This window comes from Kogia breviceps, chromosome 19 (assembly GCF_026419965.1).
Source record: "Kogia breviceps isolate mKogBre1 chromosome 19, mKogBre1 haplotype 1, whole genome shotgun sequence".
In the NCBI taxonomy this organism is placed as follows: Eukaryota; Metazoa; Chordata; class Mammalia; order Artiodactyla; family Physeteridae; genus Kogia; species Kogia breviceps.
This window is the reverse complement of record NC_081328.1, coordinates 13,827,774-13,848,526: the sequence shown is the minus strand read 5'-3', so window position 1 is coordinate 13,848,526 and position 20,753 is coordinate 13,827,774. Positions and strand designations below refer to the sequence as shown.

At 41.1% G+C, this 20,753-nt stretch overlaps 1 non-coding gene across 1 annotated transcript; it reads right to left on the bottom strand.

Moving 5' to 3' along the window:
* LOC131747218 (small nucleolar RNA SNORA57) lies at positions 1-154 on the bottom strand. The gene has a single exon (XR_009332842.1). It is a non-coding gene; the product is annotated as a small nucleolar RNA SNORA57 (small nucleolar RNA).
* Positions 155-20,753: the final 20,599 nt, after the last annotated feature.

Below are 20,753 nucleotides of genomic sequence, written 5' to 3'. Positions count from 1 at the left end.
CCATGTCCTGGCTCTTGAGGACAGAACCGGCAGACTAGAAGCTGCCGGTACCGAAGACATTATGCCAAGGGGGCCAGAGCCTTACCTCTTTCCCTCTACTCCTTGCATTACGGAGACCAGGACCGCAAGCCCCATCCCTGCCAAGAAATGGAAGGTGTCTTTTCACTTTCTTGATACTGTCCTTTGAAGCACAAATTTTAAAAATTTTGAATAAGTCTAATTTACCTATTTTTTTCTTGTGTCACTTATGCTTCTGGTGTCATAGCTAAGGCACCATTGCGTAATCCAAGGTCATGAAGATACACTCCTATGTTTTCTTCTAAGAGTTTTACAGTTTTAGCTCTTATGTTTAGGCCTGTTATCCATTGTGAGTTAATTTTTTGCATATGGTATGAGAGCAGAGTCCAAATTTGTTTATTTGTATGTGGATATCCAGTTGTCTGAGAACCTTTTGTTAAAAAGACTATTTTTTCCTCATCGAATGGTCTTGCACCCTTGCTAAAAATCAGTTAACCAAAAAATGAGCTTTATTTTGGACACTCAATTCTATTCCATTGATCTATGTGTCTTTCCTTATGCTATTACCACACTATTTTGATTACTGTAGCTTTTTACTAGGTTTTGAAATTAGGAAGTATGATTCCTCCAACTTTGTTCTTTTTCAAGATCGTTTTGGCTATCCTAAGTCCCTTGCATTTCCATATGAATGTTAGGATAAACTCACCAATTTCTGCAAAAAAGGATGCTGATAGAAATTTCATTGGATGTGTGTAGCAATTTGGAGTAATGCCATCTTAACAACATCAGATCTTTTGATTCATGAGCATGGGATGTTTTTCCAGTCATTAAGATCTTGTTTAATTTCTTTCAATATTTTGTAGTTTTGGTGTACAAGTCTTGCACTTCTTTTGTTAAATTGGTTCCTGAGTATTTTAACTTTTTTGATGCCATTGGAAATGGAACTATTTTCTTAATTTCATTTTCAGATTGTTCATTGAAGATGTACAGAAATACAGTTGATTTCTGCATGTTGATCTTGTATCCTGGGACCCTGCTGAACTCGTTTATTAATTCTAGTAGTTTTTAGTGGATTCCTTAGGATTGTCTGTATATAAGGTCATATCATCTGCAAACAGAGATAATTTTACTTCTTTCTTTTCTACCTGGTTGCTTTTTATTTCTTTTTTTTATTTTCTAACATCCTAAATGGAACATCTAGTACAATATTGAAAAGAAGTAGTGAAAGTGGACATCTTTGTCTTCTTCCTGATTTTAAGGGAACGTGTCAGTCTTTCATCATCAGGTATAATATTAGATGTGGTTTATATTAATATTTTAATGAACCACTTTGAGCTACTAATCCTTTTTTTTTCATTTTAATCTCTTTATTTCTTTTTGAATTTTTAACATTTCCCTTTTTCCATTATCAACTAAGTGATTGTCAAATGTTTATTCACTCCTGAAATCTTTAAAATTTAGTCTTCTAATGATCTTTTTTTTATATATACAGCAGGTTCTTATTAGTCATAAGTTTTATACACATCAGTGTGTACATGTCAATCCCAATCTCCCAATTCTCACACCCCCACCCCCACTCCCTGCCACTTTCCCCCCCTTGGTGTCCATATGTTTGTTCTCTACATCTGTGTCTCAATTTCTGCCCTGCAAACTGGTTCATCTGTACCATTTTTCTAAGTTCCACATATATGTGTTAATATACGATATTTGTTTTTCTCTTTCTGACTTACTTCACTCTGTATGACAGTCTCTAGATCCATCCACATCTCTACAAATGACCCAATTTCATTCCTTTTTATGGCTGAGTAATACTCCATTGTATATATGTACCACATCTTCTTTATCCATTCATCTGTCGATGGGCATTTAGGTTGCTTCCATGACCTGGCTATTATAAATAGTGCTGCAATGAACATTGGGGTGCATGTGTCTTTTTGAATTATTGTTTTCTTTGCGTATATGCCCAATAGTGGGATTGCTGGGTCATATGGTAATTCTATTTTTAGTTTTTTAAGGAATCTCCATACTGTTCTCCATAGTGGCTGTATCAATTTACATTCCCACCGACAGTGCAAGAGGGTTCCCTTTTCTCCACACCCTCTCCAGCATTTGTTGTTTATAGATTTTCTGATGATGCCCATTCTAACTGGTGTGAGGTGATACCTCATTGTAGTTTTGATTTGCGTTTCTCTAATAATTAGTGATGTTGAGCAGCTTTTCATGTGCTTCTGGGCCATCTGTATGTTTTCTTTGGAGAAAAGTCTATTTAGGTCTTCTGCCCATTTTTGGATTGGGTTGTTAGGTTTTTTAATATTGAGCTGCATGAGCTGTTTATATATTTTGGAGATTAATCCTTTGTCCGTTGATTCATTTGCAAATATTTTCTCCCATTCTGAGGGTTGTCTTTTCATCTTGTTTATGATTTCCTTTGTTGTGCAAAAGCTTTTAAGTTTCATTAGGTCCCATTTGTTTATTTTTGTTTTTATTTCCATTACTCTAGGAGGTGGATCAGAAAAGATCTTGCTGTGATTTATGTCAGAGAATGTTCTTCCCATGTTTTCCTCTAAGAGTTTTATAGTGTCTGGTCTTACATTTAGGTCTCTAATCCACTTTGAGTTTATTTTTTTGTATGATGTTAGGGAGTCTTCTAATTTATTCTTTTACATGTAGCTGTCCAATTTTCCCAGCACCACTTATTGAAGAGACTGTCTTTTCTCCATTGTATATCCTTGCCTCCTTTGTCATAGATTAGTTGACCATAGGTGCGTGGGTTTACCTCTGGGCTTTCTATCTTGTTCCATTGCTCTATGTTTCTGTTTTTGTGCCAGTACCATATTGTCTTGATTACTTGATTACTGAAGTCAGGAAGTCTGATTCCTCCAGCTCTGTTTTTTTCCTTCAAGACTGCTTTGGCTATTCGGGGTCTTTTGTATCTCCATACAAATTTTAAGATTTTTTGTTCTAGTTCTGTAAAAAGTGCCATTGGTAATTTGTTAGGGATTGCATTGAATCTGTAGATTGTTTTGGGTAGTATAGTCATTTTCACAATATTGATTATTCTGATGCAAGAACATGGTATATCTCTCCATCCCTTGGTATCATCTTTAATTTCTTTCATCAGTGTCTTATAGTTTTCTGCATACAGGTCTTTTGTCTCCCTAGGTAGGTTAATCCTAGGTATTTTATTCTTTTTATTGCAATGGTAAATGAGAGTGTTTCCTTAATTTCTTTTTCAGATTTTTCATCATTAGTGTATAGTAATGCAAGAGATTTCTGTGCATTAATTTTGTATCCTGCAACTTTACCAAATTCATTGATTAGTTGTAGTAGTTTTCTGGTGGCATCTTTAGGATTCTCTATGTATAGTATCATGTCATCTGCAAACAGTGACAGTTTTACTTCTTCTTTTCCAATTTGTATTCCTTTTATTTCTTTTTCTTCTCTGATTGCCATGGCTAGGACTTCCAAAACTATGTTGAATAACAGTGGTGAGAGTGGACATCCTTGTCTTGTTCCTGATCTTAGAGGAAATGCTTTCAGTTTTTCACCATTGAGAATGATGTTTCCTGTGGGTTTCTCATATATGGCCTTTATTATGTTGAGGTAGGTTCCCGCTATGCCCACTTTCTGGAGAGTTTTTACCATAAATGGGTGCTGAATTTTGTCAAAAGTTTTTTCTCCATCTATTTAGATGATCATATGGTTTTTATTCTTCAGTTTGTTAATATGGTGTGTCACACTGATTGATTTGTGTATATTGAAGAATCCTTGCATCCCTGGGATAAATCCCACTTGATCATGGTGTATGATCCTTTTAATGTGTTGTTGGATTCTGTTTGCTAGTATTTTGTGGAGGAGTTTTGCATCTATATTCATCAGTGATATTGGTCTGTACTTTTCTTTTTTTGTAGTATCTTTGTCTGGTTTTGGTATCAGGGTGATGATGGCCTCATAGAATGAGTTTGGGAATGTTCCTTCCTCTGCAATTTTTTGGAAGAGTTTGAGAAGGATGGGTGTTAGCTCTTCTCTAAATGTTTGATGGAATTCACCTGTGAAGCCATCTGGTCCTGGACTTTTGTTCTTTGGAAGATTTTTAATCACAGTTTCAATTCCATGACTTGTGATTGGTTTGTTCATATTTCTATTTCTTCCTGGTTCAGTCTCGGAAGGTTATACCTCTCTAAAAATTTGTCCATTTCTTCCAGGTTGTCCATTTCATTTGCATAGAGTTGCTTGTAGTAGTCTCTTAGGATGCTTTGTATTTCTGTGGCGTCTGTTGTAACTTCTCCTTTTGCATTTCTAATTTTATTGATTTGAGTCCTCTCCCTCTTTTTCTTGATGAGTCTGGCTAAAGGTTTATCAATTTGGTTTATCTTCTCAAAGAACCAGCTTTTCATTTTATTGATCTTTGTTATTGTTTTCTTTGTTTCTATTTCATTTATTTCTGCTCTGATCTTTATGATTTCTTTCCTTCTGCTAACTTTGGCTTTTGTTTGTTCTTTCTCTAGTTCCTTTATGTGTAAGGTTAGATTGTTTATTTGAGATTTTTCTTGTTTCTTGAGGTAGGCTTGTATAGCTATAAACTTCCCTCTTAGAACTGCTTTTGCTGCATCCCATAGGTTTTGGATCATCATGTTTTCATTATCATTTGTCTCTAGGTATTTTTAAATTTCCTCTTTGATTTCTTCAGTGATCTCTTGATTATTTAGTAACCTATTGTTTAGCCTCCATGTGTTTGTGTTTTTAATGTTTTTTTTTCCTGTAATTGATTTCTAATCTCATAATGTTGTGTTCTGAAAAGATGCTTGATATGATTTCAATTTTCTTAAATTTATTGTGGCTTGATTTGCAGCCCAAGATGTGATCTATCCTGGAGAATGTTCCGTGCACACTTGAGAAGAAAGTGTAATCTGTGGTTTTTGGTTGAAATGTCCTATAAATATCATTCAAATCTATCTGATCTATTGTGTCATTTAAAGCTTGTGTTTCCTTATTAATATTCTGCTTGGATGATCTGTCCACTGGTGTAAGTGAGGTGTTAAAATCCCCCACTATTATTGTGTTACTGTCAATTTCCTCTTTTATAGCTGTTAGCAGTTGCCTTATGTACTGAGGTGCTCCTATGTTGGGTGCATATATATTTATAATAGTTATATCTTCTTCTTGGATTGATCCCTTGATCATTATGTACTGTTCTTCCTTGTCTCTTGTAACATTCTTTATTTTAAATCTATTTTTTTCTGATATGAGTATCGCTACTCCAGCTTTCTTTTGATTTCCATTTGCATGTAATATCTTTTTCCATCCCCTCACTTTCAGTCTGTATGTGTCCCTAGGTCTGAAGTGGGTCTCTTGTAGACAGCATATATATGGGTCTTGTTTTAGTATCCATTCAGCCAGTCTGTGTCTTTTGGTTGGCGCATTTAATCCATTCACGTTTAAGGTAATTATCGATATGTATGTTCCTATGACTGTTTTCTTAATTGTTTTGGGTTTGGTTTTATAGGTCCTTTTCTTCTCTTGTGTTTCCCACTTAGAGAAGTTCCTTTAGCATTTGTTGTAGAGCTGGTTTGGTGGTGCTGAATTCTCTTAGCTTTTGCTTGTCTGTAAAGCTTTTGATTTCTCCATCGAATCTGAATGAGATCCTTGCCGGTAGAGTAATCTTGGTTGTAGGTTCTTCCCTTTCATCACTTTAAGTATATCATGCCACTCCCTCTGGCTTGTAGAGTTTCTGCTGAGAAATCAGCTGTTAACCTTATGGGAGTTCCCTTGTATGTTGTCATTTTTCCCTTGCTGCTTTCAATAATTTTTCTTTGTCTTTAATTTTTGCCAATTTGATTACTATGTGTCTCGGCGTGTTTCTCCTTAGGTTTATCCTGTATGGGACTCTCTGTGCTTCCTGGACTTGGGTGGCTATTTCCTTTCCCATGTCAGGGAAGTTTTCGACTATAATCGCTCCAAATATTTTCTCGGGTCTTTTCTCTCCCTCTTCTCCTTCTGGGACCCCTATAATGTGAATGTTGTTACATTTAATGTTGTCTCAGAGGTCTCTTAGGCTGTCTTAATTTCTTTTCATTCTTTTTTCTTTATTCTGCTCTGCAGCAGTGAATTCCACCATTCTGTCTTCCAGGACACTTACCATTCTTCTGCCTCAGTTATTCTGCTATTGATTCTTTCTAGTGTATTTTTCATTTCACTTATTGTATTGTTCATCTCTGTTTGTTTATTCTTTAATTTGTCTAGATCTTTATTGAACATTTCTTGCATCCTTTCCATCTTTGCCTCCATTCTTTTTCTGAGGTCCTGGATCATCTTCTATCATTATTCTGAATTGTTTTTCTGGAAGGTTGCCTATCTCCAAGTCATTTAGTTGTTTTTCTGGGTTTTATCTTGTTCCTTCATCTGGTACATAGCCCTCTGCCTTTTCATCATGTCTATCTTTCTGTGAATGTGATTTTTGTTTCACAGGCTGTAGGACTGTAGTTCTTCTTTCTTCTGCTGTCTGCCCTCTGGTGGATGAGGCTATCTAAGAAGCTTGTGCAAGTTTCCTGATAGGAGGGACTGGTGGTGGGTAGAGCTGGCTGTTGCTCTGGTGGGCAGAGTTCAGTAAAACTTTAATCCGCTTGTCTGCTGATGGGTTCAGCAGTTAGTTGTGATTCTGGTGTTCTCGCAAGAGGGAGCGAGAGCACGTCCTTCTACACCGCCATCTTGAACCAATCTACTACTAATCCTTTTTCAAATTTTGGAAATATGGTGCACTGTGATAGAAACAATGAAAATGCAAATTTAATCATTGTTCAGTCAGAATTCTTAGTTGCAAGCAACAGAAACTAGGTCATTTAAGCACAAAAGAAAATTTGCTGAAGAGCTATTGCTGGGAAGGATGGAGAAATAGGCTCTGAAAATGGTTAAAACAAGAAGTCGGGGTGGCAGGGGGTGGTGGCAGTCCCAACAGCAATCAGGACCACAGCCTGAATGTTGCCGTCAGCCCAGGGAGATTGTGTGATGACAAGTGCTGAAACATTGAATGCCACAGGTTGGACCACGGTCCCCAGAGGCACTGGACACCGCCCCACTGCTGAAACTGTAGCCCCTGCAAATGGATGTTTCTCTCACCAATGCTGCCACTGGGCACCATATCCAATTCTGGATTCATTGTGTCACTTGCTCTAAACTCAAAGTTGAGGGGAGGGGCGTGTAAGTGCACTCTTACTCTTGTCTTTCTTATCTGTTGACACTTGCTCTTTGATGGGACTTCCCTGGTGGTGTGGTGCAGTGGTTAAGAATCCGCCTGCCAATGCAGGGGACACCGGTTGGAATCCTGGTCCGGGGAGATCCCACATGCTGCGGAGCAACAAAGCCCATGCACCACAATTATTGAGCCTGCGCTCTAGAACCATGAGCCACAACTACTGAAGCCCATGCGCCTAGAGCCCATGCTCCACAACAAGGGAAGCCACCACGAGAAGCCCATGCACCGCAACAAAGAGTAGCACCTGCTCACTTCAACTCGAGAAAGCCTGCACACAGCAATGAAGACCCAGCGCAGCCATAAATAAATAAATAAATGATTAATTGTAAAAATAACCCTGCATAATTCGTGGATGAAAATGAATAATAGGATTCAGTAATGCATTTTTGGTGCATTTGGTACTATGTAACTTTGTGAATATCTTCCGCTATGATGACAGTTAAAACCTATTTTCAAAAGACAGTGAAGTTAGAAACATACTTGTGAATCTCTGCATCACAAACTGTTAACCAATAATTTTAAAAAACAGTGACATTTATTCAATTATAGGAAGAACAAAAATGATTTTGTACCTTTAAGAAAGCAGATAGGGCTTCCCTAGTGGCGCAGTGGTTGAGAGTCCGCCTGCCTGATGCAGGAGACGCGGTTTGTGCCCCGGTCCGGGAGGATCCCACATGCCGCGGAGCGGCTGGGCCCGTGAGCCATGGCCGCTGAGCCTGCGCGTCCGGAGCCTGTGCTCCGCGACGGGAGAGGCCCGTGTACCGCAAAAAAAAAAAAAAGGAAGCAAATAAAAATTTAAAGTATTCATTTCCTCTCTATTTCCTTTTATTTTCTATTTTTCTGTACATTTTACAAAGTACATGTATGTTTAGTCATATGTGTACATTAGTTAGAAATAAATAAATATAGTAGGAATTCATGCTCAAGCATTTTTATTGGTAGAGTGTGCTTTCAAAAGGGTTGGAAGACCACTGCTTAGAAAGACAGGTCTGAACCTGTGTATGAGATAAAAGTAGAGAGAGGGCAGAAGAATGACAGGATAGGAGATTAATCAAGCCCTCGAACAATGCAACATCCCAGGCCAGGGCAGAGGCTAAATTAGAGTGGCGACATTTTGAATGGAAAGGAACAGATTCAAGAAAATGAGGGAATGAGGGGAGTTCCCTGGTGTTCCAGTGGGTTAGACTCTGCTCTCCCAATGCAGGGGGCCTGGGTTTGATCCCTGGTCGGGGAATTAGATCCGACGTGCGTGTCACATCTAAAAGAGTTCGCATGCCGCAACTAAAGATCCCACGTGCCTCAGCCGAGACCCAGCACAGCCAAAATAAATAAATAAGTATTTTTTTAAAAAAAAGAAAAAGAAAAAGGGCATGAAAAGACAGGAGCAATACGTTTTGACGACTAATGGTACGTAGAAAGCAAGGGAGAGGGAGGTGTCAGTGAATAAACTGGGAGGAAGAAAAAGTTCTTGGGGGTAAAACAATGGATTTCCCTTTAAATATGTTGAACTTGAGTGCCTTTTGGAACATGAACTGAAAGGATCTAAGGAACAGTTGAAAAAAGACCGGGTGACAGTGACTAAAAATGACTTTTTAGAGAAGTTTTACAGTCCATATGTTTTACAATTCTGACATATATTGCTGTAAAGATAATATGCATTCGTGGGAACCAACAGATTTGACTTCTTAAAATATGAATACCCTTTAGAGGCACACACATCTCTTTTTTTCCTTCAGGATTTCCCACTATAGCAGAAGATGGGAGAGAGAGAGGATTAATGTGGAAGCACTGCTTTGGGAAACTCTGGTTCCAAACCCACTCTACCATTTAGCAGTGAGGCAACTCTGGAGATTTATTTAACTCTTCTGAGGCTTGATCTCTTTATTGAATGATGGTCTAATAATATTTGTTTTGTATAGTTATTTTGAGCATTGAGAGAGTTAACATGTGTAAAGTGCTTATGTCTTTGCCTTGTACAGTTTTGAAGCATTATTTAATGTTAACTAAAAATTAGTTCTAAGTATTGCTTGGTCACTGTAGTTCTTGGAAAACAAACTGACTACTGTGTTATCTTTTATCTCAGCCTACTACATCATTATCACACATTCACATGCTTATAAAACCTGGACCTTGTGGTACGTCTGTTCCTAAACATATTTTCTCTACTTCAATATTGCTGTAAACAGTGGCACACATGTAGCATATGTTTGATTTTTTCTTTACTGTTTCATAAGAAAAGTACATACATGCTCAAATGTGTACACACACACTCAAACACACACTAAAGGTCATTCACAAAGTTTTTAGTATCTGAGAACTGAACTGAGAAAGAACAGTAAAATTCCCATATTTGGATCACACTTGTAACAATAATTATGATCCTTATGTTCTGGACTAAATGTTTGTGTCCTCCCAAAATTCATATGTTGAGATCCTAACCCTCAATATGATGGTATTAGGAGGTGGAGTCTTTGGGAGGTGATTAGATCATGAGAGTAGAGCCCTCATGAATGGGATTAGTGCCCATACAAAAGAGACTCCAGAGAGTTCTCTTGCCCCTTTGGCCATGTGAGGATACAGTGAGAAGATGGCCATCTATGAACCAGGAAGTGAGCCCTCACCAAACACTAAATCTGCTGGTGCCTTGATCTTGGGCGTCCCAACCTTCAGAACTGTGAGAAACAATTTTCTGTTGTTTATGAGCTACCCAGTCAATGTTATTTTGTTGTAGAAATCTGAGCTAAGACACCTTACAACTACATAGAATTTTGCAGTTATAAAAATGATACAAAAAAAATGATACACATTGATAAGTGACAAGAGAAATCCACCATATAAATATATTTGGTGTCCCTGAGGTAGAGAGTACAGCAAATGGAGAATAACAGTATTCAAAGAGAAAAGTATACTTTCCTGAAACAAAGAACAGAATCCACAAATTTAAAGGATACACTGTGATGTAGGAAAAATTAACACAGAAGCATAGAAATATGACATGGCCACATGAAATGACTAAACTCATGAATTAAGTGAATAATCCCATGTATATCTAGGCAAAAAAAAAAAAACAAGCCACTTGTAAAAGGAAGAGGTAAATCTGGGTTCAAACTTACAGCAATGATCCTCACTAGAAGATGATAGAGCAATGTTTACAAAGTTCTAAGGAGAAATGAGGTGACCCAAGAATTCCATACCCAGCCAAATTTCTGTGTATGAAGGAAACCAACAAATAGTCTCAAATATGCCACGGCTTGGGTCAGGTAAGGCACATACAAATACTTTTTGAAAAAGATGGGGACTTCCCTGGTGGTGCAGTGGTTAAGAATCCGCCTGCCAATGCAGGGGACACAGGTTCGAACCCTGGTCCGGGAAGATCCCACATGCCGCGGAGCAACTAAGCTCTTGCACCACAACTACTGAGCCTGCACTCTAGAGCCCAAGAGCCACAACTACTAAGCCTGCGTGCCACAACTACTGAAGTCCACGGGCCTAGAACCTGTGCTCCACAACAAGAGAAGCCACTGCAATGAGAAGCCTGCGCACCGCAACGAAGAGTAGCCCCTGCTTGCCGCAACTAGAGAAAGCCCGCGTGCAGCAACAAAAACCCAATGCAGCCAGAAACAAATTAAAAAAAAAAAAAAGCTACCTGATGATAAAATCCAGCCAATTAAGACATTTCAGAACGGAAAACTAGGGAATGGGGAAAATAGGATATAACAAGACTTGCCGTGAAGTCGAATCTATGTAAATCTAGAAATAAGGCAAAACAATTACAGATATTGCAAAATATGACCTACATGTTTGAACAAGGAATATAAGCTGGCAAGCAAAGTGAGGAGGACATCCGTGCAATGGTGCAAGCCAGTATGGGGTGTCAGAGCCTGAGTGGAGCAAGGAGAGCATCCCCTCAGGGGAACAACTCAGCACAGGGTGGGTGTCCGAATCTGAGCAGGGTGCCTGTGGTGGAATGCAAGGAGCTGGAGCCTGTGCAAGGTGCGAATGGTGTCCTCATGGAGTGGTGATGATGATGGTGGCTCAGAGCAGGGTTTAGAGTCTGAGCCAGTTGAGGAAAATGTCCGTGCATAGGGGTGACCTGGTGAGGGTATCAGAGCCCAAGGAGGGTGGAGGAGAGCCGTCCCTATGGGTGCACAAACTGGCATAGGGTTTGAGAGCTTGAGCAGGATGAAAGGGAATCCCCACTGGAGGGACATAAAAGTTTTTGCTCTTATTTATGATTTTTCTGAAAGTATGTTAGTTTTTAAAACGTGTCTTAACACATCAGATTTTTTTTCTGATATTGCAGCTACTTACCTGGGAGGAAACAACATACAAAATATATGTAAAGTCTTATTTGATGTACTATACGTCTACAAATGCTGGGATTATCATATTAAATCACACGACACTGATTCCTTTCAACAGTATCTTGCTTTCATTATACATAAATCATTCTGGATGTATCATTAAGAATTTTGTTGTGCTAATTTAATAGAATATTTTAATGCTACTTAAAGAATGTGAAGTCAGTAGAATGCATATAGACCCTGAAAATTCCTGGACTACCTCACTTTGCAATGCCTGTTCACCTCTTTCTTAAACGGGCACATGAAACTTAGCGTTCAGGCACCCAGAATTTTCTGGGACGCCACTCACTGCAAAGGTTGATCCTTGGAACCAGCTCTGAATTTCCTTGTGGTTTCACACTTAACTGCATTTTCTTCTCACCTTGCCACTACCCACGCAGACTCAGCCTTCCTGGCTGTGTCAACTTTGGGTTGCTTCACTTCCTGGCTTCTGTGAAGCTGCAGCTGCAAGAGCTTTTGCACGCTAAGCAGGCGCCCTATATAAGGCACACAAATTAGCACATAGATGCAGGAAAGTCACAAGTGCGCTTTCTGAGGGTGTCAGGGTGAGAAGAACATTGTTTCCCCAGCCCTCACTGTCATCCTCTGGTGAAGAGGTCTCTCTGATCTTCAGTCTTGCAGAAGCTGTCTCTGGGATATTTTTGTGTGATAGTCTCTACACGTGAATGAAAACACGGTTTCAGGACACTGGAAATGTCATATTGGGTCAAATAATGGTTCGGTGGGCTCGGGCTTTTTATCACTGCTTTTGGTGCCATCCACCCCCACTTTGTAGTAACTAGTGGTAGCAGTTCCAAACTCTGGTCTCCAAACGGCTGCTGATATGGGAATTTTTAAAAAATTAATCTGTAATGAAATAAGAAGAGTAAGAGTAACATGGGAGAACGTATCCAAATGTCCTTTGGGGTAAAGAACTGTTCTTTACCGTGAGACTATGTCCTTCTTCCATTTTTTTTTACCTTGGGCATACTAACCATCCATGAACCAACTCCATTTAGGTTCTGGCTTGTATGGCCTCTCAGGTGAACTTAGGAACTGGAAGAGAAGTGCCACGTAAGCAACATTCTGTTGGGCCCAGGAGCCAAAATCCCATCTAGGCTTCCTAGCAGGCCTGCCACACCTTGCTAACATGTTGACATTCTCTCTTTCATATTCTCCTTTGATTATTTAATCTTGCCTTTAGAACCCAACTCTACACAGTAGATCATTGGCTTTTAACTCCTCTTCCACTGTCCAGCTTTAAAAAAAAAAAAAAATTATTTATTTATTTATGGCTGCGTTGGGTCTTTGTTGCTGTACACGGGCTTTCTCTAGTTGTGGCGAGCAGGGGCTACTCTTCATTGTGGTGCGTGGGCTTCTCATTGCAGTGACTTTTCTTGTTGCAGAGCACGGGCTCCAGGTGCATGGGCTTCAGTAGTTGTGGCACTTGGGCTCAGTAGTTGTGGCTCACGGGCTCTAGAGTGCAGTCTCAGTAATTGTGGCACATGGGCTTAGTTGCTCCGCAGCATGTGGGATCTTCCCGGACCAGGGATTGGACTCATGTCCCCTGCATTGGCAGTCAGATTCCACTGCACCACCAGCAGAGCCCCCAGCTTATAACTTTGGAAACTTTCTTTCTTTACAGTTCTCAGGTCCCAAGCCTAATTATTTTAGCTATTGGAAGCCATCTCAGGAACTCTCTTTTCCTCCCTGGTCTTGACCCATACCTATACTGCTTTTCTGTGGACCTGCCATTCTTCAAGTCCTGCCTGGTTTAACATTATTCCCAGACTTTAGCCACTGGATTCCAATGGTCCCTGAGGTAGGTTATAAGAAGTGATCTCTAATTCGAGTGTTCAAGGATATGATGGACAAGGCCACTTTTGCTGAAGCCATAGCTTTATGATGTGTGTCGTATAACCTCTCAATTTTTATATGTTTAGATAGTGTTAAAAGTATGAAATGATTTAGTTTATCATTAAGATGGAAGTCATTTCATCCCTCTGATATCTTGGTGTTCCCCCTCTCAAAACCTTCGGCACATCTTGAAGCACAACTACTAAAAGTTCATTCAGTGTCCTGATGTGAGAGCCCAAATGATTTTGTGGGATTTTTGTCATCAAGAAAGCTGGCCCCTTGTCCAGCATATTAATTCCTCCCCTTGTTGCTATCCTATTCTCCTTCCACTCATTAACAACCATGGAGGTTACCAGAAATTGGGAAAGAGAAGAGCAGCCATTGTAGCCAGAAAGGCAAGCATCATCCTCCCTCTTGAGAGCTTTTTAAGGGCTGGGAAAAGGCCCATAGCTAGGTTATCCCTTAAGGCACCGGCAAAGCAGGAACATCAAAATGAGAGAAACATTCATCTTTAATGTAATCTGAACTTTCTATTCCTCAAATCAAGAAGGAAGCTATTTTGATTCTGGAATATATGTAAGGTTTGTGTCATTTTGAAAAATAAAATTTTAATTTGAGTTTTATTTTGGGAATGGGATACCATAATTCTTTAGTTCTTAAGGTGCTGAGGCTCTTCTTAATCTGCCCTTAATTGTGTCTTCCTTACTTCTATGTCCAGAGCCTTGTACTGGATCTGGCACAGAGACTGTGCTTAGTCAAGTTCTACTGCATGAATTAATAGATGGATGGAAGACTTGTAGAGTAGAATGAAGTGCTGGGTAAGGAGCGAAGACGGGAGTTGGGGGTAGGGTGGCATTGGGAAGCAGCATTAGAGAACCTGACAGGAACATCTGCTCTGGTGTCCCTAGAGATTTGCCATAATTGCCATCTACGCTGTCTTGTCTTTGGTTGCATCAGTTCCGCCTGTTTTATCTGGTTTCATTGTCATTCTTTCCTTTCTGCATAAAGTGTTTCCTTCTCTATTGAGCATATGAGCTAGTAATTCCTTCTTATAAGGGTCATTTTGCAAACCCACTGCTTTGTTCTGTGTCCCTGGCACTCAGGGTCTCCTGGGCAGCCTTGGCTTTTCTGTGGGCTTGCAGCATTTCAGTAACTGCTTTGTCCTTGTAACTGCTAGCATTCCCTTACACCGTTTTCACCCAGACCTGTAACAGAGAGATGACTGCAGATTGTTCCCATAAATAGTATCAATCTCTTCACCTTCTGGAACTTCTTCATCTTGTACTCTTGAGATAGAGTCCAGCTGGCTGGGTGTGAACGTGCCTTGTTTGTGCCAATCCAGTCTCGGCAAGTATTTTCATCAAAATTAGAGGCTGCAGTTGCTGACTGCCAGAGCATCCCTGGTAACAATATTTTTCTGGTTGGGAGGTGTGAGTTGTGCTCTGGGGCCTTTACGCAAGAGTGCACAGTCCTAGTTTATTGCTGTTTTTATTGGAAGATGTCTTTGGATCGGGGCATACCCGACTATGTCTGGGCAAGAGAGCACTTGGTCCCATTTGAATTTGTTGCTAGACTCTAGGACCAGCCTTGGGCAGACTTATACAATAGGTATAAGGTATAGCCCAAGTCAGACTAAGCTCTACTCAGCCCTGTCTCAGCATGGTCACATCAAACGGAAATCCAAATCCGATTCCTGAAAAGTATGGTAAGTCTTCACTGAAGTTATCTTAAAGGTGTGTCTCTCCTAAAGTCTCACACTTCTCAGGAACTTCCTCCAGTCTGCCTTTGCTCTCTGAAACTCCTCCACCCTCATACGTGCTCTTTGTTACCTCCCTACTCTCAGGGAATTCGGGGTGCTAGTTTTTTGGTTTTGTTTTTTAATTATAGCTCACATAACATAAAATTAACCATTTTACAGTGTACATTTCAATGGCATTTAGTACATTCACAATATTGTACAACCATCAGCTTTATCTAGTTCCACAATTTTTTCATTGCCCAGCAGGAAACCCCGTATCTATCAAGCAGCCACTCCTATTCCCCCCTACACTTGTATTTTCAAAATCGAGTCTTCCCTGGGGCTTACCTTACTGACATCTCCAGTCTTTACCCCGGTGGGCTAAGTAGAGAAGCCAAAGATCCTCCTTAGAAATGTGAGGGCAGGGCTTCCCTGGTGGCGCGGTGGTTGAGAGTCTGCCTGCCGATTCAGGGGACACGGGTTCGTGCCCCGGTCCGGGAGGATCCCACGTGCTGCGGAGCGGTTGGGCCCGTGAGCTATGGCCGCTGAGCCTGCGCGTCCGGAGCCTGTGCTCCCGCAATGGGAGAGGCCACAATGGTGAGAGGCCCGAGTACCGCTTAAAAAAAAAAAAAAAAAAAGAAATGTGAGGGCAAGTTCTGTTTTTAGTCCCGGTCACATGGAAACCCTATTCCTCCTCTTTTAGTGTTTTTCTCCCTCTCCTGTCCCACCCACCTGTATCCCATTCTCATGGGCCCTTATTCTTAAGCAGCTGTTAAACAAGTCCATTCTGGTGTCAGCTGATTAGACCTTAAGATCCCTGGAGTGTTTGCCTTTTAATTGAGGGAAAAGCCTTTCAGACTCAGAGGAACCTCTCTCTAGTGGTACACTCGGGTCCTAGACAGATGGGGAGAGAAAGGAACTATTTTGCGAATGAAGGAGTCTTTCTGTTTCTCCTTTACCTGTGAATGAGGCATACGGTGAAAAAAGTGTGCGTTTGAAGTTGGAAGATAGTGTGGTCCTAGGTACAAGTTATTTAATCTCTCAGAGCCTGTATTCTCACCTGACAAAATGAGGATGATAATGATAACACTGACCTCAAAGCGTTGTATTTCAATAAATTGCAGCCTCAGAAACTGATTCTGATTAAAACCAGGTTTATTGAAAGGATATTGGTTGGCTCGCAGAATTGCTGGAAGCGTTGGAAAATCAGAGGTTATACACAGATAGAACAATGCTTCAAAACGAGCAGCAGAATTTGCTGCTACTGTCACCAACTACCAACTGCTGCAGCTTGTCCCTCTACCACCACTGGCTCTGGGAGCTGGATGTTCTTTCTGTTTCCTCTGTCACCCCAGAAATTGTATGTTGCTGCCACCCTCACCCACCACAGCCAAAAAGAGTTATCCACAGTCTCTGCTTCTCTGTGTCACTGGCTCCCCGTTCAAAGTCCATCACAGGTTCATCTGCTTGACCGAACCGAGGCTATGAGCCCATGTTCCAGGAGACATTTTCAGCCTGAATAGTAGGAGACCCTGCCCTCCACCAAGACCCCTAAGATGGAGGGTCCCCCAAATGAGGGGAAGGGGTTCAGATGCTGGACAGCAAAAAATAAGGACAAATATTCCTTTTCCAAATTGTGAGGATTAGTGAGACAAACTGCAGATCGTAAACTCTAAAGCCCCGTGCAATGCTTAGTTATCAGGACTTTGTACATACTGTTACTTATTTCACTGTGTTACAGCACTTCCTCTTCCTTCTCCCTTTTTTCTTCTTTCACATGCCCCCAGCCCCAGCCCCGGACAGGGCCCACAGATACACCTCATAAATGATGAGTGAATAAAACATTCTGCTGCTTTCACTTGGTTGGTGAAGCAGGTTGGTATTGACTGGCTGTCTCCTCCGCTTCCATCCCCCCTTCTGCCTTGCCAGAGGCCCTAATTTCCATTCGGGGAACCATGTAATTTGGGGGAATCAGATTCCACTCCCAGCCCCAGCAATGGAGTTCATATCCTAAGCCAAGCCAATCAGCATACTCCGTCTCCCTGGCCATAGTGATTGGTTCAGGGTTAGGCATATGACCCAAGCTGATCCAATATGAGTGTAACTCGGCAAAATCGATAGTACAAGGGCATCCTCTGTTTGTTGCCGAGTATGAAAAGAAAGCATGTGGCTTTAGGACCTTCTGGCAGCCCTCTTGGGACCACAAAGGGAGTCAGACTTAGAATAAAGTGAACATTGTAGAAGGCAACGTCAAGGGACAAGAAGAAAGCAGGTTCCTGGTAACCATTTAGCCACAGGATAAAGCTATGCCTGAATCCAGACTTCTCCTTTGGACTTCTCAGCGATATGAGTCAATACGTTCCATTTATTATTCAAACTAGAATGAGTCAGGTTTTCTGATATGTGCAACCGAAAGTAACTGATACCTGCTTCCCTCCTTCTTTGCCTAGTGAGAATAGAACTGCTCTCCATTTGGTGCTGGCAAATAGTGAGTTTTTTGAAATACTGATCAAAATCATTGTCATGGCCTCAGCTTTGGGCAGCAGCATGTCTATACCCTAGAATCAGGCCTGACTAAAATTAAAATAGAATGGGCCTACCTAACCAAGGGCAAGTTTTGAAAGTGATTTCAATAAACATCTTTCATTTCTCTTTGGCCTGGAAAGATAAGGACTCTGGGGAAGTAAGACCAAACTCTGTAAAAACCACAACAGACCAACAAACCCCTCTGTTCCATGTCCCATCAGCAGGTCCAGATGACATGTTAAAAAACTGCTGGTCCCTATTAAGTGTCAATGGCTGAAAACTATTACTCTCCATTTCTCTCTCCCACTCTTTAAGATAATTATTTCACATCTTTCTCACTTTCCTCAAACCTCCAATACCACTACAACATCCTTACTCTCTACTGACGGCTACAACATCCCATTTCATTAAGAAAACAAAAGCAATCAGCAGAGAACAACCACCAGCTCCCAACATGTCACATACCCACTTAATTGTACTTATGCCCATACAGTCTGCCTTTCCACTTGTGACTACAGGTGAAGTGTCTGTGCTCCTACTTAAGACCAAGCCTCCAGGGGTGTATTAGATCCTATGCCCTCTCAAAGGCTTGGCTCCAGCAATTCTCCCTCCTCTCTAATGCATCATTAAAATTTCCCTCTTGGGCTTCCCTGGTGGAGCAGTGGTTGAGAGTCCACCTGCCGATGTAGGGGACATGGGTTCGTGCCCCAGTCTGGGAAGATCCCACATGCCGTGGAGCGGCTGGGCCCGTGAGCCATGGCCGCTGAGCCTGTGTGTCTGGAGACTGTGCTCCACATCGGGAGAGGCCACAACAGTGAGAGGCCCGCATACTGCAAAAAAAAAAAAAAAAAAAAAAAAAAATTTCCCTCTTTACTAGATCATTCCCATCGGTATATAAACAATCTATAGTTTCTCCCATCTTAAGAAAAAAACCCAAAGCCCCCAAAACTCTCTTGGCCCTCCATCCCCATTGTCCCATTTTTCTACTCTCCCTTATAGACTCTTCAAAAGAATTATTTCACCAACTCCACTTCATTACCTTCTAGTCTCTCTTGAACTCACTCCATTCAGGTTTTCTCTGCACCGTTCCACGGTAATTGCTCTCATAAAGGTCATCAGTAAAGGGACTTCCCTGGCGGTCCAGTGGTTAAGACTCTGTGCTTCCACTGCAGGGGTGCAGTTTCCATCTAAAAGGTAAAAAAAAAAAAAAGTCATCAGTAACCTCTGCATTGCTAAATCCAATGCTCAATTCAATTTAGTCCTCATCTCAAAGAGATTTTTCTCCTGCCTTCCTTGTCTTGGATACTGGCAAGGCCATCTAATCTGGTCGTCCTCACTAGCTGTGAAGTCATCTTTTACTTCTTCTTCCCTTTTATCCAAGCAGTTGCTAAATCTTGTCAACCAAATAACCCAAATATCATTCTAATTTATCTTCTCCTTTCTGTCCTCACTAATCTTGCCAGAATCAGCTCTTGTCTGGATGGCAACTGCGTTTTTTTTTTTTTTTTTTTTTTTGGCCACGCCACTCGGCTGGCAGAATCTTAGTTCCCCGACCAGGGATGGAACCTGTGCCCTGAGCAGTGAAAGTGTGGAGTCCTAACCATTGGGCCACTAGGGAATTTCTGGCAACTGCTTTTAAGTCTGCCCCACACAGCTCCTGGAATTCTCTTGCTAAAGCACGGATATGATCCACACCACTCTCTTCATAAACAGCTCTGTAAGTTTTTTATTTGCTGTGGAATAAAGCAAACGCATGCTTCTGTCCCTCTATCCTCACTGGTCCCACTGCCTGAAGTGTCCTTTTCTCCTTTTTTTTTTTCCTGTTTGAGAATTCTTCTTATTAAGCACAATAAAAATAATGATGATTTCTGAAAATCTGTTATATGACAAGTATCAAGTATTACATTAAATATTATACATGTATTATCTCATTTAATTCTCAGAAAAATGAAATAACTTCCCCAAGCTAAAACAGCTAGAAAATGGCTGATCTAGGATTTGAACTCAGTTCATGATCTAACAGTATTGATGAAGTTTTCTCTGACTCCTCATCACAATTAGTTGCTTTTTCCTCTGTGTTCCAATAGAAGGGTTTTTTTTTTGTTTTCTGGTTTTGTTTCATTTTGTTTTAGTTCACGACATAGAAGCAGTTTTATCATAGAGTAAACACACAGACTGTGAAGCCAGACTCCCTGAGTTTGAGTCCTGGATCTGTGGCTTGCCAGCTGTGAGATCTGGTGCCTCAGTATATTTATTTATCTTCAAAATGGGAAAGATAATAGTAACTATCTCAGGATTGTTGTGAAGATTAAATGCATCAACCAAGGTAAAGGGTTTAGCACAGTGCCTGTTACATAGCACTGGCCTCATGGGAATATTCTGTCCTGTCTATGTTATATCTCCCTCACTAGACCCTGGCCTCCTAGAAGAGGACAATCCTTCATTCATCTTCCAATCCTCCTGCACCCAGCACAGCAGACCTTTCACTAGACGGGTGCTCCATAAACATTTGCCAAATTGAATGTGTCAGTCTGTGGGTGTTTCTGACAGACAGTGTGACATTTACAGGTTCATGATCTATGGTGTGCTTCAATTACCTAAGACTCTTTTTAGAAAAAGTGGTTGCTGAAGTCAGGCAGGCCATTCAAAAGCTCTGCCCTGTTTTCAAAAATCCAGATCATTACCACTCTGCCTCTGTGAACCGGAAGACTTTCCCCAGGTTCCCCCACTTGTGAGGCCAAGACTTTCCTTGTGGGAAGGAGAAAAGGGACACCTGTCACAAGGTTAAGATTTCTCAGGGGCAGCTGGAGTTATTTAGTTGGAGTTTTCCCCTCCAGTGAGCAGTGACCGGGTTGGCAGCTTTGGGTTTCACTTCTAACCACCAGCACGGGGTACCTGCTTAGGATGGAGACTCCAGACCCCAAAGAGGCTACAGTCACAAGGCAGGAGGCCCAGGGATTCCTGGGAGGGCGGTGGCTCAAGTTACATCACATTATTTCACTGCCTTCATACGTTTATT